The sequence below is a fragment of the Oryctolagus cuniculus genome, chromosome 3 (genome assembly GCF_964237555.1).
Source record: "Oryctolagus cuniculus chromosome 3, mOryCun1.1, whole genome shotgun sequence".
NCBI lineage: Eukaryota > Metazoa > Chordata > Mammalia > Lagomorpha > Leporidae > Oryctolagus > Oryctolagus cuniculus.
The window spans coordinates 155963212-155989870 of NC_091434.1; positions in this window are offsets into that span (position 1 = coordinate 155963212).

Sequence of the window (26659 nt, forward strand, 5' to 3'; positions counted from 1 at the left end):
TTAGAGGTGACATGTGGAACATAGAGATCAGTTTCAGGTACTGAATGTAGACACCTATATGAACCACACTTAAAGACACTATATAGCCTAATTTCAAAAATACATTTTATATGACAATGAACATAGAAATATTCCTTACTATACAGTAAAGAAAGAGGCATAGGCAAACTTTCTCCTTATAATTTTGACTGTTTAATCACTTATAGCAAAAGAGATTACATTTCACAAAGGCTGTAAGGACTGTTTTACTTCATAATGGAAAAACTGATATGGGGAAAAAAACTAAAAAAAGAAAAAGAAATGAAGAAATTATAGTCCTTAAACAGATAACTTTTTCAACTAACTAAATAAATCTTTAAAAATTAATGGGGCTGGATTTTTGGCTTAATTGGTAAAGCCACTGCTTGTAATGCTGGCATCCTACAATAGGTGCTGGTTCAAATATCAGCTCCTCTTCTAATCCATCACTTAATAATGACCTGGAAAAAGCAGCATAGATGGCCCATTGCCTTGGCCCCTTGCATCCATATGGGAAATCCAGATGAAGCTCCTGGCTTTGGCCTAGCCCAGGCCCAGCTGATGTGGCCATTTGGAGTGTGAACCAAAGAATGGATGATCTCACTTTCTATTTCTCCCATCCTCTCTCCATCTCTCTGTAACTCTGTCTTTCAAATAAATAAAAAAAAAAATTTAAAGAAAATGTTAACTTTCAAGAATGAATAAAAAGACAGTTCCTCAATGGAATCAGAGAGCAAAATTCTGTTTGTATTCTGTACATGTTTTTGCCCTGCTTAGTATCAACATATTATTATTTGTGTAGGTTTATGAAAGTCACTAACTTATTTAATACCAGGTTTCAAGTGCAAAAAACATTTATTTTCTTTGAGTCGTCTCAGTGAGTTAGACAGTGATGGTCAGAGCACAAGGTTCTAAATACTGCTTCCGATTCACTTTGACCAGTATTTCACTCACTCACTTAAGCTCCAAGCTAGATGCAAAAATTAAAGTTACACATCTTTTATGCAAGGTTTGTGTAATTTTGAAAAGTATGAGTTCTCAAGCTATTGAGAACATGATCAAGTGACTTCTCAATAAAATAATGCCATAACTTTGTTCCATACCAAGTGTTAATGTTGGGAGCACCTCCCAGTAAAACTTTAAATTGATTCATACAATGTCAAGAGATGAAGTTCCAGTGAATTAAACATTGAATAATATTAAAGTGAAACTTTTTTGTCATTTTGACCATGTCTGTCTGCTTGGCTTTAAAAAATGAATATTCACTCTTCCTTCTGGTTTAACAGCAGTATATATTTTCACTGTAAGACACTTAAATTTTATAATAGCATAGAAAATTGTGGAGATATTTGATAGTTGAAAATATGTTGACATTATTAAAGATAATTGCCCAAAGATTTATAAGTGAAGACACACATAAAGGTACAACCATTATGGTAATTGCTGCAATGAATGCTGTGAACTTTTCAGTGTGTACTTATTGTTAAGCAATGCCCTAGAGAGGTGTCATTTCTAACACATTTTTGATATGCCATCCGCCAGTGAATGCCAATCTTACATGAAGCATGTATTTCTACAGTTACTCATTATTAAATTACTCATCAGTGGAGAAATTACTCTAACATAAGAGATCTAAATTGTAATCAAGTGAAAAACTATAGAAATTTGATCTTAACATCTGTAGAAATAAAACAACAAAATGAAAATGACTTGGTTGAAAGTAATTTTAAAGGAAAAAAACAAGTGTCAATGCTTAAAATTATTAAAGGGTAGGGCATTATAGCCATTTAGTTTTTTCAAAGTAAATACAAAGGTAAAGCTTGAAGATTTTTTTAAAAAATCAACAACCTTTATTTAGGATTAATTATATATTTTAACCTTAAAATTCACAATTATGAAAAGATGAAATTTAGCAAATATTCACCATCAATCCTTCCCCCTCTCCACATTCACACAAAGTCCACAGGAGGGTACTTTAGAAAGTTCATAGAATAGAAATCAGTAAACTTAAAAAAAAAATAAGTATATTTTGCATACAAAAGTTTTGAAATCTGTTCTGTACTTTATTTACTATACTTCAAAGGCAGAGAGAGATCTTCTATCAGCTAGTTCTCTCCCCAAATAGCTCCAACAGACAGTTCGGGGCCAGGCTGAATCCAGGAGCCAGGAACTCTCTGGTCTCCCACATGTGGTGGCAGGGGCCAAGCGTTTGGACTACCCTCCACTGCTGCCTTCCCAGGAACATTAAGCAGGAAGCTGGATGAGAAGTGAAGCAGCTGACTGAATGAAGCTCCTCTAATATAAGATGCTAGTGTGCAAATAGTAATTTAACCTGCTGAGCCACAACACGCGCCCCATAAATAGTTTTTCATAATATGGACTTCCTGCTGACTTTCTGAAAACCCCCTCATCATTTGCCAGTTATGGAAATTTACTATACACTTTATGTTTCTAATTAGAGCTGATATTTAAACATTTTTCATAAGGGTCCAAGTGCTTAGCTTAGTTTACAAGCGGTACCATTTGGAAAATCTTTTCTTTGAAGTCTTCCCAATGCATTGATCAGGATGGCCTTAATCTTTCTCATCAGCTTGGCAAACCTTAGGACAGTATCCTTTCTAACTCTGGGCCAATGACCTCTCTTTACTTAAGAGCACTTATTTCAGAAAAATTGCAATTGTAAATTTTCCTGGCTCTTTTGAGGTGCAAATCTTCTTAAAAAGTCCCTCACCAGTTTTTGGATTGAGAAAGTTATTTTTCAAGGACCTGAGCACCCCTCTTTTGAAATGTAATCATTAAGGGAGGTAGTAGACCTTTGTCCCATTTTCTATACAAGGGTAGGAGTCTAACATCTGCTGGCACTTGGCGCAAAGATATAAAACCAGCCTCTGTTCTATGATATGAGAAGCTAACTTTGGATAAAGGCAATTAGCAAGCATGGATGGACTATGACCTATAACATCTACCAGTAATTTGTTTATAAAAGATGTATAAAGAAGGTAGAAAAATCATTCTACTGCTTGTACTAAGTTGCTGGTAAACAGTATTGTGAAAAAATTATACAATCTCACAATAAAAAATGTTATGCCCTGAATATCATCAACCAAAAAAGTTGTTTGTTTTTTAATAGGGGGAAAGGTTAAGGGCAGCACAGAGGCACCATCTGAGTGTAAATCAAGGGAAAGATGCCTCTATGGGATGCAAAATCAGAGTGCAAGAGCATAGGTGTGGTAAACAGACCAAGAACTCAGATGCTCCTGTGCCTACAGTCGAAAGAATCTGATGAGAAATGCTGAAATTAAAATAATCCCCTTAATGTTCTATTTAGCATGTTTTGGAATAACTTGGCTGTTTTTGTAATATCTTAAAACTATAGAAAAATTTTAAAAATAATCTTATTTACTTTAAGGGTTTTTATATTGAAATCTTGAAATAAATTTCTGGGAAAGGGACACTAACCCACTGTTGGTGGGAATGCAAACTGGTCAAGCCACTATGGAAGTCAGTCTGGAGATTCCTCAGAAACCTGAATATAACCCTACCATTCGACCCAGCCATCCCACTCCTTGGAATTTACCCAAAGGAATTTAAATTGGCAAACAAAAAAGCGGTCTGCACCCTAATGTTTATTGCAGCTCAATTCACAATAGCTAAGACCTGGAACCAACCTAAATGCCCATCAACGGTAGACTGCATAAAGAAATTATGGGATATGTACTCTTTAGAATACTATACCGCAGTAAGAAACAACGAAATCCAGTCATTTGCAACAAAATGGAGGAATCTGGAACACATCATGCGAGGGAAATAAGCCAGTCCCAAAGGCACAAATACCATATGTTCTCCCTGATCGGTGACAACTGACTGAACACCAAAAAGGAAACCTGTTGAAGTGAAATGGACACTATGGGAAACGGTGACTTGATCAGCATAGCCCTGACTGTTAATGAACAACTTAATACATCATCCCTCTTAGTAGTTTTTTTTGTCTGTTCTACTTAATATGACTGGTTTAATTCTGTAATTAATACACAGTTATTCTTAAGTGTTGAAATTTAACTGAAATGTGATCCCTGTTAAACATAAGAGTGGGGATAAGAGAGGGAAGAGATGTACAATTTGGGACATGCTCAAACTGACTTGCCCCAAACGGTAGAGTTAGAAACATACCAGGGGACTCCAATTTAATCCCATCAAGGTGGCATGTACCAATGCCATCTCACCAGTCCAAGTGATCAATTTCAGTTCACAATTGATCATAATGAAAGGACTAAGAGTCAAAGGGAGCACATAAACAAGTCTAGTACCTGCTAATACTAACTGATAGAATAAATAACGGGGAGAGTGATCCAACATGGGAAGCGAGATACTCAGCAGACTCATAGAATGGTGGATGTCCTAAACAGCACTCTGGCCTCAGAATCAGCCCTAAAGGCATTCCGATCTGGCTGAAAAGCCCATGAGAGTATTTCAGGCATGGAAAGCCAAGACACTCTGGCAAAAAAAAAAAAAAAAAAAAACAAAAAAAAAAAACCACAAACCCTAAATGAAAGATCTCTGTGAGTGAGATCCCAGTGGAAAGAACAGGTCTTCAAAGAAGGAGGTACCTTTCTCTGAAGGGAGGAGAGAAACTCCACTTTGACTATGACCTTGTCTAAACAAAATAAGAGTCGGTGAACTCAAAAGGCTTCCATAGCCTTGGAAACTCATGACTGGTGCATAGGGAGATTACTGATGCCATAAACAGGAGTGTCAATTTGTAAAGTCAACAACAGGAGTCACTGTGCACTTACTCCTCATGTAGGATCTCTGTCCTTAATGTGCTGTACATTGAGACTTAATGCTATAATGAGTACTCAAACAGTATATTTCGCTTTGTGTTTCTATGGGGGTGCAAACTGTTGAAATCTTTACTTAATGTATACTAAACTGATCTTCTGTAAAAAAAAAAAAAAAAAAAAAAAAAAAAAGAAGAAGAAATTATCAATTCCCAACTTGACTCTCACTGGGATTAAACATGACAATAGGTCTGATCTGATTTCATCATCATTTAAAAAATCATCTATTATTTTTCACTTTATGTTTGTGTGGGAGCAAACTGTTGAAATCTTTACTTAATGTATGCTAAACTGATCTTCTGTATATAAAGAGAATCGAAAATGAATCCTCATGTGAATGGAAGGGGAGAGGGAGTGGGAAAGGGGAGGGATGCGGGTGGGAGAGACGATATGTGGGGGAAGCCATTGTAATCCATAAATCCTACTTTGGAAATTTATATTCATTAAATAAAAGTTAAAAAAAAATATCTTGGCCTGTCTGAGAGAAGTGACTACATACACAAAGGAATTTAATATAAAAAAGATGAAAAAGAAAAAAAAAAGGAATAATTTCATCATTGAAAAGAGATCATTATCAGTTCTTTTAATGTATCCTGTTATAGTTATTTAAAAACACATGGCCATAAGCCGGCGCCGCAGCTCAATAGGCTAATCCTCCACCTAGCGGCACCGGCACACCGGGTTCTAGTCCCGGTCGGGGCACTGGATTCTGTCCCAGTTGCCCCTCTTCCAGGCCAGCTCTCTGCTGTGGCCTGGGAAGGCAGTGGAGGATGGCCCAAGTGCTTGGGCCCTGCACCCCATGGGAGACCAGGAGAAGCACCTGGCTCCTGCCTTCAGATCAGCGTGGTGCGCCGGCCGTGGTTGCCATTGGAGGGTGAACCAACGGCAAAGGAAGACCTTTCTCTCTCTCTCACTCTTACTGTCCACTCTGCCTGTAAAAAAAAAAAAAAAAAAAAAAAAAAAAAAAAAAAAAAAAACACATGGCCATAATAAAAATACAGCATTGCTATCCAAATCTCCTCTTGTGGCAGTGCAATAAACAGAAGTAGAGCAGTGTCCACTTAGGGTAAAGATGTTATTATTAATGAGGAATTCAAAGTTTTTGTTTTATGATTTACCATTTTTTTAATATTTTGCCACACTAACTTCAAATGTAGGCATTATATGCATACACAGATATGCTTCCATTCTTAAATAGAATTAATATCACACAGTGAGGGATTCATGACAATGAATTGACACACCATTGGCTCAACTAATCAAAGGGAAAAAAAGACCCAAATCAATGATCAGAGATGAAAAAGGAGATGTAATGACAAATACCACAGAAATAAAATGAATCATCAGGAATTACAACAAACAGTTATATTCCAACAAATTGGAAAATCTACAGGAAATGGATATTCTAGAATACACAGAATACATACAATCTACCAAAATTGAGTCATGAAGACATAGGAAACCTAAAAAGACTAATAACCCAGACAAAATTGAATTAGTAATAAAGACCCTCCCAACAAAGAAAAGCCCAGGACTGGATGGTTCACTGCTGAATTCTACCAGACTTTTAAAGAAAAATTGATTACAATTCTTCTCAAGCTATTCAAAAAAATTGAAAAGGAGGAAACCCTTCTAAACTCCTTCAAACAGACCAGCATCACATTAATTCCCAAATCAAAGATACAACAGAGAAAGAGAACTATAAATCAATTCCCTGATGAACATAGATGCAAAAATCCTCAACAAAATATTAGCTAATTGAATCTAACAATACATCAGAAATATCATTCACTGGGACCAAGTGAGATTTATTCCTGGTATGCAGGGACAGTTCAACATTCACAAATCATTGATTGTGATATATCATGTTGACAGACTGAAGAATAAAAATACTTGATTATCTCAATACTTACAGAGAAAGTATTTGATAAAATGCAGCATTGTTTCATGATAAAAACCTTAAGCAAATAATGGAACATTCCTCAATGCAATCAAGGCAGTTTATGACAAACCATGGCCAGCATCTTATTGAGTGGGAAAATTTTAGAAGCTCTTCCTCTAAGATCTAGAACCAGCCAAGGATGCCTACTTTCATCATTTCTTTTCAGTATATGTCATTTCTTTCATCTTGCCTTAATATTTAGGTTTTTTTTACTACACATGTAAATGTTTTATCACAAAAACTTTAGATTAGTTAAAATGATTGCCTGTTTACTTCTATTTAGAATTTCATATCCTTCCTACCATATGTCACTGTCTAACTCATTTCTGATGGAGAGAAGGAAGGCAGGATATTTCCCTACAACCCTACTTTTTATTCAGGGAAGATCAAAGTAGTGAGAATAAAATGTTAAATAATACACAGTGGGAAAACAAGAAATAGGAACATCAAACTATGTCTTCCTTCATAGTTTTATTAAAATATCAAAATAATACCCTGAGTCATACCTATGAAAATATAAAACAAGAAATATAATTGAGAAAAGCATGCAATATTTAATATATCAAGGGGATTAAGAAAAGAGTAAGCTTAAAGGAAAGTGATATAATTAAATAAAGAAGGCTGTTGTTGCTATTAAATACAAGCCTAGGAGAGCAAATGCCAATGCCAATGGCTATTCATTCTTGTCTCATTAGGTGGACCAGAAATTCACTATTAAAATATTCAATTTCATAGCTACTTTACTTTGAACAAGGTGGTAAGAAGTCATTGTGAGATCCATGCCCACTGTTTCATCGCTGCCTGGATTTCCTAAAATGTGGGAACTCATCATAAAGGAAACTCTGCCTTGATTTCCAACAAAGCACTAGATCTCTCAATCAAAAAGTTAAATTTGTAATACATGTTGCAAAGCAACCTCTACAGCTGACCCAATTTACATGAAACAAATGCAAAGGAGAACTGCATGTTTTTATATATGCATGTGAATGTGACTACATGCATCTAAATGTTAACACACACAAAAATGTCTACAATTTTGGTCATCAAGATAACCAGTTACCTCTTGAGAATGAGCTTGTGTATTTGATATTAGAGAAATTCTTTATTTGTCTATATTTGAGAGAGAGTATATGAGTGTCTTCCACCAGCTAGCTTACTCTCCAAAAGTCCACAACAACTTGAGCTGGGCTAAGCCAAAGCCAGAAGCTTGGAACTCAATATGAGTCCCCTATACGAGTGGCAAGGCCCCAGTCACTTGAGTCATCACCTACTGCTCCCCAGGGTAATTCTAGCCAGAAGCTAGAATTGGAAGTAGACCTGAAACTCAGTGTCAGGCACTCCAATATGGGTTGTGTGCATACCAAGCAGTTTTATTACTATTGTACCAAGCACCTACTCCAACACCAATTTCTTTGATTTTGAGTTTTTAGTGATGTTTTATGATTTCATGTATTTTTTAAAATGGCAGAAAATAGTAGATATACAACAGGATAAAAGAATAATCTACCAACTTTGAGATACTCTGTTTTTCTAAATATACAATTGAAGAACCTTTGTAATTTTGAGAAACTCAATGTATTTCCCTCTATGTGGGATACAGGGATATGTGGGTGAGTTTATTTGATTTTCAAACCCAAATTTATGCTCCACTGTGTTTTCTATTTTCTGTAATATAAGAAAAGGGTTAGCAAATAATAAATTTTACAGTAACTGTTTTCTAATGTAACCTTTATTATTAGTAAAGTTAGCACTTTCTTCTATATCTGCTGATTGTTTTACCACAGAAATCAATTAGTTGAAAACACAGGAAAGAAAACAGTTCTGTAATAAGGCCCCTACAAATAATTTGCATATTCATGGAGAATAAACATGCATTTTCTGTCTCCATGGAAAACAAGCCACATTTATCCTATGGAACAACAATGAATATGACCTCATATAATCCCTAACTGTAAGACAAAAATCAATCCCACTTTGTGACAAAAATGAAATAAAACTAGAAATTAAGAACAAGTATAAACTATAATATATCAACCAAACAAAATTAAATAACAAAATTTTCCTGAATAAAGATGTTTCTGAGAAATATATGAAATTTGTCATAGCTGAACAAAACATAGGTTATTTGCATTACTGAGTATTTTAAAAATAGAAAAAAATTGTCATTTCCAGAGTAATCCACATATCCTAAGTATTCTGAATAAATGTCCTTTTCCATAAATTCTTATAAAGTATCTTAAGTTTAATGGCCTAAAGAGAATAAGAACAGAATTCCTTAAAGTAAATAATTTCAACCTCACTTGGAATTAATAGAGCAATAGAATATCGAGGTGATTGAAATTACACAGGTTAAGATTTGTTGAAGCCTCTATTTCACCAACTAGTATTCTAATCTGTTAATCATCTGTAGCTCCTTAAGCCTACCTTATGTTATTCATATGAAAACATCCCTGCTTTAGTCACATGTGAACACACAGGAAAGTTATGGCAAACGGACCCTTTAAAGTTCTATGGTAGATAAGGACTTGTATTTTACTTCACCCTGTGATTTCCCTGAGCTTGAACAGTCTGCCAATTTTCCAAAATGATTCAAATGGAGTTATCAGAGTAGTGCTTAATAAATATAGTGTTTACAGAGATGTGGACAGGCAATCACATAAGGAAGCCACAGGCAGTGGTAGAGTATCCTAGTACAAGTTGCCATCCACCAATAGCACACAGGCCCAAGTAGTGACCAGAAGGATTTATAGACTGAGAAAGGAAGAGTTATCATGGGATAAAGATACCAGAGAAGAACCCACTAGAGGAGGCTCGAATGTAGTTTAATTTCTTCACTATTTTTTTTCTACCATGTTCTTTAGTTCCATTCTTAACAACAGCACAAAAGTGTTGCCTTGGTAGAAGACTCCCAGGGCACAAAGCAAAAAAAGATTGGAAATGTATCTGGAAGGACAATAGAAATATACCTCCCTCAAACACCATGAAAGAGATAGGGGCATGTGAAACAGAATTTGATAATAGTTATAAGCCTCAGAATTATCAGACATAGCTAATGAATTTTCATCTCTGATATAGCCTAACTATCTCAGCAAGAAGACAGATAGTAAGAATGTTAATGATGTTGATCAAGAGATAAATGCCCAATGTCTTGCATTATGCTCAACCTTCTTGACAAACCATCCAGAGAAAGACTGTAGTCTCTACATAAAGTATATATACAAGAGTCACACAATTTAAGCATATCTTTCTATGTAATCAACAAGAAATCTTAGTACACGATATGAAAACAAAACTGAGATCTCCCATCAAGATCTCACGGCACACACACTCAGAGAGAGGCGGTTGTCCATTTCATATACCTCTTGCCCTAAATATCTGAGAACTACTGTATCTTCCAGAATGGGCTCAGCTTTGTTATTTCTAAAGAAACATTATAAGGATTTCATCAGTTCAGATTCAAGCATTATGTTGCTTAGGATATGCAACAAATAATGGATAGTTCTGCACAAATTGGCTTATAGGGGATAAGAAATATACTCAAGTGCAGTAATTAAAACATATTTTGTAATTATAAATTAAAACATGCCAATAACAATGTAATCCCCTTGAAGTATATCTTAGAAGGGCATACAGTGATTATAAAAATATCCTGTTTCAAGATCTAATCAGAGGTGTGACCTAGTTGAGTTGTTTAGTTTTGCCAGATAGAGTTGGTTATCACATCTGAATCAGGGTAGAGACATGTTTTGTATATTTTGGATTAAAATTGGGAATTCTGTCCAGTGCATGGAAAGGACTATTGTGTGCATTTTGTATTTGAGATGATGTTTCAAACTCAGCAGAAAACCTATAACTTTCTACAACAACACTGGGATATTGATATAATTGAAAGATAGGATGCCAAAATAGTCAAGTAGTAATCCAAGAGAAGATAAGCAGATGATAATATTAATAGATGACAGCTGCATGCAATTCAAGAGAAAAATCCTGTCCATAAATATATCCATCAAGATTATGGTATCACAGAGGTTAAGACAGCTTTGCCCATCAAGGAACCTAGTGTATTTGTATATGTTAATCTCTATTTTAAACCATCTGAAATGTGATAATATTATATATAATACACAAATATACACAAATTTACAAATTTGTGTAATATATTTACACAAATATATTTACATAATACATATTTTTATAAATGTGTATATTTGTGTATTTGCAATATACAAAAATACATTTATTCCATGTTACTTAGTAGCATATTTACTGAGTTATTTGTGTGACATAGTATTTTAGGCACTAAATATACAAAATTAATAAGACATACAATAACCAGATCTAATGCAATTTGAATTCAATTGCCCAAGAAGTATAATGAATAAATAAAACCAATATATGCATAACAACATGACAAGTAATAATTCGTGCTATGATGAAAAATGAAGTAGAATAAAGAAATTTACCAAAAGTACTGTCCAAGGTAGGGTGACCAGAAGGTGACATTTGAATTAAACTTGAAGTTTGTGAACCAACCATGCTGACGTCCAGAAGAACACAGCCCTACTGAGGGAAATATCAAGAGCAAACTTCTGGCCAGCGCCGCAGCTCACTAGGCTAGTCCTCCGCCTGCAGCACCGGCACCCCGGGGTTCTAGTCCTGGTCAGGGCACTGGATTCTGTCCCGGTTGCCCCTTTTCCAGTCCAGCTCTCTGCTGTGGCCCGGGAGTGCAGTGGAGGATGGCCCAAGTGCTTGGGCCCTGTACCTGCATAGGAGACCAGGAGGAAGCACCTGGCTCCTGGCTTTGGATCTGTGCGGTGCACCAGCCCCAAAGGCCGCTGGGGGGTAAACCAATGGAAAAGGAAGACCTTTCTCTCTGTCTCTCTCTCACACTGTCCACTCTGCCTGTCAAAAAAAAAAAAAAAAGGCAGACTTCTTGAAATAGAAAAATAATGTACATTTGGTACAAAGAAGTCTACTGTATTCTAAACATACTGCAGAGGTAGGGGCTGATATCTCTGTATTAATCAGGAGCCAAATCATATGGAGCTATTTCAGGTAATGGCTATGAAGTTTATTCTAAATGTGATGTAAGAAAAGCCTTTGGAATGAATGAACTGTACAATGCTGTCCACATTTAAGGAATTTAAAAGTGTTCGTCCCACTTCAAATTCTTGGAAGATATTTAAAAGAATTGCCACTAATTATCCTTTAAATATCTGGGGGAATTCAACGGTAAAGCCATCTGGCCCTGACTTTTCCTTGTTGTGGGCGTTATGATTACTGATGAAATGTCTCTGCTAGTTAGATCTATTTAGATTTTCTATTTCTTCATGATTCAAATTTGTGTTTTTCTTAGAATTTATCAATTGCTTCTAGGTTATCAAATTTGTTGGCATATAATTGTTCATAGTAGCCTGCTGTGATCACATTTATTCCTATGGATCAATTGTAGTGTTTCCTCTTTCATTTCTGATTTTAGTTGAGACTTTTTTCTTAGTCCAGCTGTGTATCAGTTTTGTCTATCTTGTCAAAACTCTTTCTTGATTTCATTGATGTCTCATTACTGCCTTTCTATTGCTTTGCTGTTGTTTGCTTCGTTTATACTTACTCAAACCAAAACGTATGCACAGAAAGGAAACAACTAACAGAGTGAAAAACAATCTGCAAAATTGGAGAAAATATTTTTGTGAATTCTATGCCTGATATGGGTTAATCTCTAAAACAAATAAGGAACTTCTACAACTCAATAGCAAAAGTGCAAACCAATGGGGGGGGGGGTAACCTAATTAAAAAGGATGAAAGATTTGAATATACATTTCTCTAAATAAGACATACAAATGGCCAACATGTGTATGAAAACTCACTAATCACTAAGGAAATGCTTATAAAAACTACACTGACATTTCACCTCTCACCTGTTAGGATAGTGCACATGTATGTATAAGATGTTACATGTTTAATAAAAGCTATTCTGTTATTATAAAAGCTATTTATAAGTTAAATACACATAAGCAAGACAACAAGTTTTGGCAAGAATATGGAAAACTTTAAACCCACATAAATTATTGGAGGGAATGAGAACAGTGCAGTCACTGTGGAGAATAGTTGACAGTTTTCTATTTGATCCAGCAAATCCACTACTGAGAATTTGTTTAAAAGAATCAAAACCAGGATATCACTCAAATTACACACTTCTATGTTCATTGTAGTGCTACTCTCAATAGCTAAGACCCGAATATCCATTCACAGATTAATAGACACAGGAAATGTGGAATATGCATACATTGGAATAATACACAGCCTTAAATAATCTTTACATATACAACATAGATGACACTAGAGGACCTTGTGGCTGAGTGAAATAAGGCACTCAATGAAGGACAAATATATGCCTCTTGTAGGAGGCATAAAAATAAATATAGAGAATAGAATGGTAGTTTTAGGGATTTGGAGGATGAATGAATGGAGGATTGCTGTTCAAGAGGTAGTTTCATTTTACACAAGTTGATTAAGTTCCAGAGATTTTTGTGTACAATATTACACTTATAATTTTCAACACTTCAGTATACACTTAAAATTTAAGAAGGAAGGTCTCATCATGTATTATGGGAAGAAAATAATAAAAATAATTTTCTAAGAATAAAAGGGAAACAGATTTACGCAAGGAGATAAAGGCAGGGGGATATAGTAGTTTGAGTGACGGTTGAGGATAATCATATACCCTTAGAACTTTTGACCTGTCCTTTCAGTAATATTTACTTATTTTATGCTTATTTTTATTGAATTTCTATTTCTCAAATAACCATAGGACTTTATAATTTAGAGGCCACAGGACCAAAATGATACATTGGTCTATAAAACACATGTAACCTAAATGCTATTTGACACCTGCAGGGAGTCTCTAATGGTTTCTCTTATTACTTCCCCAAACACTCCCAGATCACTATTTTGCATTTGCTTCATAAAACTCAGCATCATCTTCTGTCATCTCTGGACCAGCTGTTCTGATTGTGAAACTTCAAATAGTTTCATCTAATCACCAGCCTCCCATGGCTGTGTTTTAAGTTCTGAAAACAACCTGGGATAAATTTAGAAATCAAGAACAAAGCACATATGAGACTCTAGATTTAACAGCTTGTGCCTTTTAATGACATCTGTCATCATGTCTTTGAAAAGCTATTTATCACCACGATTCCCTACTGTACTTTTTTGAAATGGTGGCTTTCTTAACTTCTTCACCCAAGCATTTCATGTGAGCAAGATCACTAGAATGAGAATTGTGTTTGCAAAATAATCAATTTATATGTGCTTTGGGAAAGCTTCAAGGTGTATCTCGTATGAGATTCAGATAGATTTTCCCAATATGTGAAGGTATTCATTGCCAATATTAGCAGGTTAACAACATGATACACATTTAATCCCCTGCATGTAGGCATGGGAGATGTGTGATATAGCAGAATAAGGAGACAGGTAAGAATAAGAGGTTGATATTAATATTTCCTTTTATCGCATTAAGCATGTCAATCCATGTGGACTCTAAATACTTCATCTGTGAAATTAGGAGTTTATTTAAATATATTTAACTTCATGTCTGGGTCTACAGGTTTACACACTTTTATCAATAAAATCTCAGATTCAGTTCTCCCCAGAAATGGCAACTTGAATCCCTTAAAAACAAAAAGCTGATATTTTCATCTACTTATTCAACACAGTCCATTGACAAGGCATATTTCTACTCTAACTGGCAACATAAAATACAAAGCAGTTTAGCTTATAAATTTTATTAATCACACAATGGAATATTTTACTATAGGATAACTGCCATTGTCTATGCAAGGAGGTAGGTCTGTCAAGAGATTTTAAAGATAAATATTGGGCTGGAAGTGTGTTTCTTTTCTCCCGCCTGCATTGTCTCAACACACAGGTTTCTTCTCAGTATCTCCCAGGTGTCATTAGCAGAGTAGTGTCAAAGTTTGCTTGGCAGCAGCAGATTTAAAACTATTTTCATCAGCATGAGAATTTCTTTGGGCTCAAAATCTTGCCTGTCTAGAGACAGTCAGATGTTCCATAGGGGCCTTGCTATTACTAGCTCCATAAATCTGTTTCTACAGTCTCCTTGTCTGGGATGAACAAGGCAATTCTGTGAAGTACAACATGGTCAGATGTCCTGTTACTGACATTTCCTCTTGTTATTTGGTTTGCAGAAACTCCTTAGACACTATTAGTTGAAACTGAATAAACTCCATACCTACTGATGGAATATAAATTAAGCCAGTTTTAGGTTACAAAAATTACTTAATTACAGAAATTAACATAAATGCATAGAGTATTGATTAATATAAGACAGAGTATCACAATGCCATCCTGTGTCAATTTGCCATTGTCCGGTTTTCTGTCATCTTCATATCCTGTCTCTGGGTGACAACTGGAGGTACAGGTGTGGTAATCATCTCTGCAGGCAGGAAAACCGGCATCTTCCTACACAGAGATGACAGCAAAGGTGGATCTGAACCCTGCAGCTCAGGCAGTTGTACACAAGTTTACAAAACAGGAGGAGACTGTTTTTCAAGAAAAGACAAACCATGTTAGTCATTGACATGCCAGGTCAAAACTTACTTTCTAGAGCCTCATCATTTGCCACATAAAAGGCAGAGGACCCATATAGCAGCCACAAGTTCTATGTGTGTTGTTATCAATGTCCAATCATAAGAAAATATCAAGAAATGACCTGGATAGTTATCTCAATTCTTCAATTTGTCTTATCTGGTTAGATAGACAAGTTTCTGCATTGTAAAGCATTTTTTTAATTAGGAAGACACTTTCTTCAACTTTTCATTATATTTGGACATGGCTGTACCCTGAGACAAAATGATATGGCAAGCACACTTATTAGGTGAGTTCACAAAATACAGAAGAATAAAAGCAATATCAAAAAGAAGCTGTCATTAGATTAGTTTCCTTAATATAAAGTCGCTAGGTTTAAGATGAGTCCTGAGTTAGCTTCAGATTTCTACTGCCAGTTTTATGTTCTCTGCCTCCCTGTATGTATTACATCCACCTGTTTTGGCAAAATGCCAATTATGTATGCTAGCTTATTGGTTTGGTGTCATTAATCACAGATAAAATAAGCAAGGAGAAATCAAATGGCAATTGATATTATATTTAGGTTTTAAGAAAAATATGTAGACATTTTGCAACAAAACATATGTGCCTGAATATCTTACTTGAAGTGATGAGAATTGTCCACACACATTACCAAATCCCCTGAAATTAGTTAATTAGGTCCTGTGGATTTTAGGACAATTTGAAATAGTTGCAATGTGCATGTATACGTTTTTGTTCTCCCTTTACTGCTCAGTGTGTTTGGTTTTAATCAGCAGCTTGAAATTGTTTGATATGATTTTATACTGAAACTTTATATGAATATTGTGACATCGCTTTAATATTTAACAAAAAATTTTACATGAAGATATCAGATAAATATTTTACACTCTACATTGTAGAAGCATACTTCGAAAAGTGCATGGAAATTTAAAAGTTTAATTAGGCAAGATTTTTGAAATCCATGTCTTTTTTTCCATAATATAGTTTTTCCATGATTAAGACCCCCCATATGTAGTGATTGGTGTATCTATATTCATTTTTTCAAATTGTTCTGTAAGGTCTTCAAGCTTCTATACTTGTCATAATTGTTGTTAAGCATTAATCTTATTCCAAAGGTAAAATGATTGAAATATATTAATTTTAGTTTAGGGTATTCTTTAACTTTTATTATGTGTCTGGGTGTCCTTCTATGATGTAATAATTTTGTCTATATCCTATTATGGCAGTATTAAAGAGAAAATCCATTTCACTTGGCAAATATTAATTTCAAATCTGAACTATACTATAGCTCACATACAAGTGTTTATTACTAATTGTGAATTCTTCTAATGTATAAAATATGTTTAGATTTCTAAGCTACAAAGTGTGTAGCCAGAAAACATTCTGAATACAATGAGATGTTTGTTCAAAGGCTCGTTTTCTTTTTTAGATTTTTATTTATTTGGAAGGCAGAGTTACAGAGAGAATGGAGGAGAGAGAGAGAGATGGATCTTCCATCCACTGGTTCACTCCCCAAATGGTACCAAGGCCAGGGCTGGGCCATGTTGAATCCAGGAGCCAGGAGCTCCATCTGGGCCTCCTGCATGGGTGCAGGGGCCCAGGTGTTTGGGCCATCTGCTGCAGTCCTCTCATGCACATCAGCAAGGAGCTGGATTGGAAGTGTAGCAGCCAGGCCTTGACCCAGCACCCATATGAGATGCTGGCATTGCAGGTGGTGGCCTAACCCACAGCACCACAGTGCCAGCCCCATTTTTCTTATTTTCATTACCCTGGAGAGGACTTAAGTATGAATATCTTCTTGTAATATTCAGAATACTTGATTATCTGAAAATCTTCCCGTGTTTCTATTATACCCTATGTGGGACGTAGCTCTTTAAATATTGCCTACAGCTATCTCTATCTCTGCTCAACCACAGTGCCAAAATAAAGACATGTATTACATTTAACCAAAATCCTAAATAAACCTGCATTAATGTATAGCTTCATGTGACCATCACTTTAAAACCAAATAATGTATGTGTCATTACAAATACGAGGATTATTTTTGATAACTAAAAACATATTTGATATTAGGTTTGTCTTTGAACAGCCAAAACAATGATGACTGGACTATCATGTTGGATGTAAAATAGGTTCTAGGATTCAAACTAGGTAATGTTTAGTGTCATATAAAGAAGTAAAAATGAAATTCTAATAATGGCTTCTATTTGATTTAGACTCAAAGTGAAAATTATCTTTTAAAAGGCTTTCTACAAGAGTAGTTTTCTAACTTAATTTTTATGGATTTTTAAAATATAAGTGAACTTTGTTTACAAAAATTAGAATATTTTAGATTTCAGTATTTAAGATATTGAGCATGCATCTCACACATGATCTACAGATTTGGAATGATTATTATTAGATAAAATAGTTTACCATCTACCACACTACAGATAATTTAGAACTCAATCATTTTACTTTCAGTATAATTTGATCTCAAAAGGGTAATCTTAATGAAAGCATAATGGTTTTTAAGAACATTCCAAGTAATTTACTATGGCAACCAGAGGTCGATAAAATGAAGCACTAAAATGAAGGGAGAAGGAAAAGCTGAAATTCTAGAATTAATTTTGCAAAAATTGTCATAGGGAAAATGATTATACTTCGAAATAGCTTCACCAGAAAAAATAATGAAAACCACCACCAGGTAAGTTCTTAGCATAACTACAGGACATATTTTCAGTAGTCAGAAATCTATGCCAGACTGTTTTTAAAAATTAACTCTTCTAACAAATATAATGCACAAAACAAGTTTAAAAGAACTCTTTCTGAATTGTATATTTTAAAAAAAAAAAACACTTTTCATTTTATGATCTATCCTATACCTTCAGGGCATAAACAGTATTTACCTATTTTGTTTCATAATTATCTCTATAAGTCCAAGTATTATGAAATATAGTCATATCTGGTTAAATCAATTTAAACATTACATGTCTGGTTTGTATTTATAAGACTGTATTATTTGGCCAACTTATACCCTCCATTTTCATCTCAATTATGTCTAAATTTCTGCTTAAAATTCATTTAGTGTTCCTAGGATGACTTTTCAAATGCTCATTGCTGAGCCAAGAAATGTACTCTGATTACATTTCCTTCCTCTACAACTTTTTTTAAAAAACTGGTGTTAAAAATTGCCATCCCCTCCCCTTCAATTTGATTTTCTTTGAATTTAAAAATAAGTCACCACACATAGTCCAGAAACTCTGCAAAGTGCCTCATTATAAAAGTTGCCATGTATCCAAGGCCATCATCTCACTTTCAAGCACATTTTGTGTCTTTGCTCACATGCCTGCTAGACTTACTGACCCTCTGCTAAAACACACCTCAAGTATTCTAGTATATGACTATCACATACTGCTCTGTATATGATATTGTATCCTGTCTCGGGATCACAGTTGTTCTATCTTGTTTTATTTCCTTGTTTTGGTTGAAAGCCTTCTCAGCTGCTTGACAAAAAAAGAATAGGAGGGGAGTAGGCATTTAGCCTAGTGGTTAAGACACCTGCACCCCACATCAGTACTTGGTGTTGATGCCTGGCTGCAGAATCCAACTGTGTATTACAGCATCCTGCCAGTGTGGCCTTGGGAGCCAGCAGCAATGGTTCAAGTAATTGAGTTTCTCCCACCCAGGGAGGACACCTGGATTGAGTTCCTAGCTAGCTATGGCAATTTTGGGCTTTTGGGGAATGAACTAGAGGATGAGGGTTCTCTCTGTGTGTATCTGTTTGTCTTTCTCTTTCTCAATACTTTATAATTTTTTTATTAAGATACAAGCTAGTCAATGTTTAACACTACCTTCTCTCTGTATTAGCCTGAATGCACAAACAACATCAGATTTCATGTGTATTTTCCTCCGAATTCTGAACACATTAGCCAGTATTCTTGTTTGTGTTGTTGCACTTTCCCAGAAAGCTATCCTGGAGATGTATTGAGAATGCAGCTCCTGTTGCCACAGCTAAAGATTTTAAAGTACTCTTTCATATGTTGGAAGTAATTTAAGCCCTGTACTAATTTATTGTTTCACATGATGTTTCCCTAAACTTTGAAAGGAACTTCAAAATGTCCTTGGAAAATGAAATTAAAAGGTAAGTATATGTAGCAAAAAATTAAATTCATGTATGGTTTATTCATAATTATATTTGTCATAAATTTTAGGACCATTTTATGCATGGATTTCAGAATTTTTATACCTCAAAATCATATCACTTAATTCTATTTCCACAAACTATTTGAAATTCTCTCATATTTGGTCCACAACAATTGTTCACAATTTATTACTGTTATAACATTCAAACACAATTCATTTAAGAATTTCCACAAGTTTAATGTCTTATTTAGTTCTATTTTTATTAAAAAGGCATAAACCAAATAATAGAACAAGTGATAATACATTTGAATATTAAAACCATGAATAATATATAGATATATATATATAAGAAAATATTATCCTTTTGTAAACGCATCTCTTATAAGGAAAGAGTATTAAATGAGATTATGACGATTTATGCTACATCTTCTCAGGGATTCTAAACCCTCAGTTAACCAGATCAAAGGATGATTTTCCAGGCAAGATAGAAACAAGAATTACCAGAAGTTGTTTTGTTGTTGTTGATGATGATGTTAAAACACTACATATTTTGGGCCAGCGCTGTGGCGCGGCAGGTTAAAGCCCTGGCCTGAAACGCCGGCATCCCATAGGGGCGCTGGTTTGAATCCTGGCTGCTCGATTTCCCATCCAGCTCTCTGCTGTGGCCTGGGAGAGCAGTGGAAGATGGCCCAGGTCCTTGGGCCCCTACACCAGTGTGGGAGATCTGGAAGAGGTTCCTGGCTCCTGGCTTCGGATCCGCGCAGCTCCAGCCATTGCAGCCAATTGGGGAGTGAACCATCAATTATTTTAATTGTAATTGGTTCCAGCCAGTGAATTTGAACCTTTTTTCTTATTTTCACCAATTAAGTCCACAGCATTTACAATCCCATCTTCATCACTGGGTTTACTCAATGACTCCTGTCGTTGTACTCTCAGTATAAGTCTTGAGACTTAATTTCCAAGACATGTTTATTTCAGCAGCAAAGTATTAACCCAATAAAGAACTGTTATTCTGTACAGTATATTTCAGTACTATTGAGATGCCTTTATGGGGACTAAGAATTGAAATAAGAATGATACCCCTCAGGGCTGGCGCCGTGGCTCACTTGATTAATCCTCCGCCTGCAGTGCTGGCATCCCATATGGACACCGGGTTCTAGTCCTGGCTACTCTTCTTCCAGTCCAGCTCTCTGCTGTGGCCCGGGAAGGCAGTGGAGGGTGGCGCAAGTGTTTGGGCCCCTGCACCCGCATGAGAGACCAGAAAGAAGCACCTGGCCCTTGGCTTCAAATCGGCGCAGCGCCAGCCATAGCTGACATTTGGGGAGTGAACCAACGGAAGGAAGACCTTTTTCTCTCTCTCCCTCACTGTCTATAACTCTACCTGTCAACTAAATTAAAAAAAAGAAAGAAAGAGAATGATACCTCTCTATGTCCATGACTTTACCTTCTTGTGACTCTGTAACAGGTAATAATTTACATTATCAAATCCACGATGCTTAATCCAGTTGCTGGCTCTCAGTGCTTCTTTCACTTATGCTTTGCTTTGGGATCCATGAGTGTGGATTTTGTTTTGTTACAATGCTGATGCAGTGACTCGAGAAGAGTCTGAATAGTTTTTGATGGGCAAAGAAGACTCTGTGATTCAAACAGGACTGTTCTTGTGCAGGAGCTCTGCTGACCACTGGAACTAGTGATTGTTAAATATTAGAAACAACTAACACATGCCATTCATTGAAAAACAGATAAGTGAATGGAACTATGATTACTAATTGTTAATAATAAAAACTTTCCATAGCTAGCCAAATGTAAATAACAAATACATAGCATTGCATGAAATATCAGAATCTATAATAAAATTTTCATATTTATGTAAAACTATCTAAAAAGAAAAAAACTCAAAATATTTGCCTTCAAAGAAATAGGCAAGCAAATGGAAATTCATTTGTTAAACTCCTTTACTTAGAGTAGGGTTACCTATATGATTATTAAGCATAGAAAATAGATCATTATAAAAATTGAGAATGGGAATCTGAGAGGGAGGGGGAGTAAGCATGTTGGGAAGTCCCATAATGTTCCTAAATCTGTTTATATGAAATATATGAATGTTGCATAACTTCAATTTTAAAAAATCGCAAACTATTGGCTAGCATGATTGAGTGGCATACAATAAACACTTGATAAATTAAAAAATGTAAAAAAAGAGAAACTAGAATTAAGCTGGAAATTGTTATTTCCTAAATAAATCCTGAAAAAAACATGAAAATATGACAATATGATGCTTGTTTAAATTTCCTACAATAAACATGTTTTTTCTAGAAATACAAAGAAAATGAATCATGGAAGTTGAGAATTTAGGTGTTTTCCATAATAGTAATCTAGCATAGATTTGTTATATTATATGAAAGAAAAGTTAACCATAGCAGAATTACAGTGTTTGAGTACCAAAATAGAGTACCAGAAGTAAGAAAGAACGTAGATTACATGAATGGGGCTGCCAAAACTAAAGCACCACACACAGAAAATATATTTGGAGGTAGAGGTCTGGAAATTCAGTTTGCACAACCATGCATTTGACTTGCAGAGCTATCCAATTGAAGACACAGTGGTAATAAGCATATGAAACTTAATATACTGAACAGAAAATGGAGCTATATGTTTAGTAGTCATGAGGATAAATGGATAAGGTAACCAAATGAGAACACTGAAATTGAAAGCAGAAGTTAGCTTAGACATAATTCTAGGCAAGATACCATTAACAGGAAAACAGCTGAAATATTTAGTTTTTTATAAACTGTAATTCAGGGGGTAAGGAAATATTGAGAAAAGTGGTATATGTCAATCTCTGAAAGAACAAATAGAAAGTTGAGTGAAAAAGCCCATGAATGTGACACTTGTGAAATGTTTGATGAAAGGTTAGAATGGAATAGAAGGTAATAAGCAGGTAAAACCTCTAGGAAATGAATTATATCACTGGAACACCGTTTAGTAAAAATCATTTTTATGCTGTGAATCCCAACTGGGATAACGTGCTTCAAAGCTTTGAACTGAAAGCTAAACATGTGATTCAATTTGGGCTACGTTAGAAAATTTTCTCCACATAAGTTCTCAGCTTTTACCAAAAAAACTGTCCTTGTTAGTTTTTAACGAACTAACCTGAAATTACTTTTATAAACCTTCAAAAGTGTCATAATATTAACGTCTTTTTAAACTCTTCTAGCCTGAATTTTGTGAAACATCTACTCAAGTTCTCATGTTATTGAAGAATTCAAGTCATGTTATTTCTACTTCTGTTTTACTACCAAACATTGCAAGAGTTGGAATTGAGGGATATTGTGGCATGATGGGTTAAGCTGCCACTTTGGACAACCGCACACCAAACCAGATTGCCTGTGTTTTAAAACCAGCTTACTCTGCACCTGGACCCAGCTTCTTGTTAAAGTGCCTGCAAGGCTGCGCATTAATATTACACAGGGTTCTTCTGTTCCCTCCACCATGTGGGAGATGCAGATGAATCTCCTGACTTTGCCCTGGCCTAGCCCTGACTGTCGCAATTATTTGGAGAGTGAACCAACAGGTGGAATTTTCTCATTCATTCTCTATCTCTATCTCTCTCTCTCCCTCCCTCCCTCCATCCCTGACTTTCAAATACATTTTTAATAGAGTTGCCCTTCAAATTCAATATTGAAGAAGTATCAAGCAGTAGAAAAATGAATGCATTTGACCACAGAATCAAATTTTGACTTTAAGGGAAGGCACATAGAACTGATCACTGGCTTTAACTAAAGCCAGTAATGCAACTTTCTGAGCTCCCAGTGAACTCCACTGATGAGTTTTAGGCAAATCAGACAGGAATTTTACTCTTCAGATCTTCAAACCTTCATCAACAGATGACACTACAGAGGACTTCAGTTTGGAAAAAAAGGAGTTTTTCTCCTTTATTTTTCTGCTAAAAGATGTGGTTGATTCTTTTTTTTTTCCTTAGAGATAAGGATATGCAGTAATGAAAGAAAAGTCTATTTTTATAAACTAACTTGGAAGTGGCATGCCATCATTTCCACCCTGTTCTATTATTTTAAACCAGTTCAGTCCACATTTGAGGATAATGGAATTAAAATTTTTCTCTTGCAGGAAGGCTCTGCAAAGTGTTTCCTGACATTTTAAAATCAACATTGATCTGGTCACAAATTACTTAAATAATACCACATGTTTCTGGACGTGCATACACATACATACATGTGCAGATACACATTTTAGTGCTGTCATTACTATTGTTTTGGTGTTTTCAGACACAACATCTGGCCTTTTACCTATTTTTTAACTTTTATTTAATAAATATAAATTTCCAAAGTACAGCTTTTGGATTATAGTGGCTTTTTCCCCCCATAATTTTCCTCCCACCCACAACCCTCCCAACTCCCGCTCCCTCTCCCATTCCATTCACATCAAGATTCATTTTCAATAATCTTTATATACAGAAGATCAATTTAGTATATACTAAGTAAAGATTTCAGCAGATTGCACCCACACAGACACACAAGGTATAAAGTACTGTTTGAATACTAGTTATAGCATTAATTAACATTGTACCACACATTAAGGACAGAGATCCTACATGGAGAATAAGTGCACAGTGACTCCTGTTGTTGACTTAACAAATTGACACTCTTGTTTATGGCATCAGTAATCTCCGTAGGCTCTTGTCATGAGTTGCCAAGGCTATGGAAGCATTTTGAGTTCACGGACATCTATCTTATTTAGACAAGGCCGTAGTCAAAGTGGAAGTTCTCTCCTCCCTTCAGAGAAAGGTACCTCCTTCTTTGATGGCCCGTTCTTTCCACTGGGGTCTCACTCGCAGAGATCTTTCATTTAGTTTCTTTTTTTTTTTTTTTTTTTGCCAGAGTTCTTGGCTTTCCATGCCTAAAATACTCTCATGGGCTTTTCAGCCAGATCCGAATGCCCTAAGGGCTGATTCTGAGACCAGAGTGCTGTTCAGGACATCTACCATTCTATGAATCTGCTGTGTATCCCGCTTCCCATGTTGGATCATTCTCTCCTTTTTAATTATATCAGTTAGTATTAGCAGACACTAGTCTTGTTTATGTGATCCCTTTGACTCTTAGTCTATCATTATGATCAATTGTGAACTGAAACTGATCACTTTGACTAGTGAGATGAATTGGTACATGCCACCTTGGAATCCACTGGCACATTTCTGACTCTACTGTTTGGTTAATCCTTTTCCCTATTTTTATAAAAGATTTATTAAAATGTACTTTTTTGACAGGCAGAGTGGACAGTGAGAGAGAGAGAGAGACAGAGAGAAAAGTCTTCCCTTTTCCATTGGTTCACCCCGCAATGGCTGCAGCGGCCGGTGCACCACGCTGATCCGAAGCCAGGAGCCAGGTGCTTCTCCTGGTCTCCCATGTGGCTGCAGGGCCCAAGGACTTGGGCCATCCTCCACTGCACTCCTGGGCCATAGCAGAGAGCTGGACAGGAAAAAGAGTGACTGAGACAGAATCCGGCACCCCAACCAGGACTAGAACCCTGTGAGCCGGTGCCGCAGGCGGAGGATTAGCCTATTGAGCCATGGCACCGTATTAAAATGTATTTTAACAAACATAAAATAAATGGAGTATATAATCTATTGTGTGTGTATGTGCACATGCATGTGGATACAATATACAATTGTCCAAGGAGCAGTGTGGTTTTAAAAATACATGGAAAATATTTGATGAACCTCCCATAAGAGGGAACTCTTCATTTCAGTGTCCTCAAATGAGAGTTGAACTTGAATTCTCCATGAGAGAATATGGCAGAAGAGGAGACACGTCCCCTCCAAGAAAGATTTACAGAAAGAATACTGATTCCAATTCGCGTTCTTTTTGTCTGTCTCTCTCAATCCTGTCTCTGTGTCTTTCCCATCACTGTCCTGGGAGAAGCACTGTGGAAAGGTGCAGATGATGAGAAACTCAAGACTCCTCCAAAGGCAAGGACTTTGCAATGACAGACCTTGTCCCCTAAGTTTTCAGAAATTGCAATCTTTGCTAACAGCTTGGCTGCTGCCTCATGAAATGTCCTGAACTAAACTCACCCAGCTAGACTCCCAGGTTGTGGATATTCGGAAAGTATGTGAACTGATACATGTACTTTCAGCTGCTCAAATTGTGATAATTTGCTATAAAGCAACCAATAACAGCTCTTTTGACCAGTATATTGTTATTGGTCAATTATTTGTACATAACTGTATTATATTAAAGAAGATCTATTTGTTTACTAATAATTTTTTTAGACAGGCAGAGTGGACAGTGAATGAGACAGAGAGAAAGGTCTTCCTTCTCCGTTGGTTCACCTCCCAATGGCCGCTGCAGCTGGCACGCTACGCCCGGCACACCACATTGATCTGAAGCCAGGAGCCAGGTGCTTCTCCTGGTCTCCCATGTGGGTGCAGGGCCCAAGCACTTGGGCCATCCTCCACTGCACTCCCTGGCCACAGCAGAGAGCTGGACAGGAAGAGAGGCAACAGGGACAGAATCCGGCGCCCCCACCGGGACTAGAACCCGGTGTGCCGGCGCCGCAGGTGGAGGATTAGCCTATTGAGCTGCAGCACTGGCCTGTTTACTAATAATTTTTAAACTATAAATAGAGATTAGGTTTTTGTCAAATGCTAATACGTTTATGAATAATTTTTAGATTTATCTATTTGAAAGTTACAGGGAGAGGGACGATTGAGTGAGAGACAGAAAAAATATATTGTCTCTGCTGGTTCACTTCCTAAATGGCCGCAAGGGTCAGGGCTGGTCCAGGCCAAAGTGAGGAGCTTCATCTGGGTCTCCCATGTGTGTGCAGGAACCCTAGTACTTAGGCCATTTTTCATTGCTTTCCCAGGCACATTAGCAGGGAACTGTATCTTAAGTGGAGCGAGCAGTGGGGACTCTAACCGGCGCTTATTTGGGATGCAAGCACCACCTCAGCCAGTAGCTGAACTCACTATGCCACAAAACCGGCCTTTTTTTTTTTTTTTTTGGACAGGCAGAGTGGACAGTAAGAGAGAGACTGAGAGAAAGGTCTTACTTTTTTCGGTTGGTTCACCCCTCAATGCACCGCGCTGATCCGAAGCCAGGAGCCAGGTGCT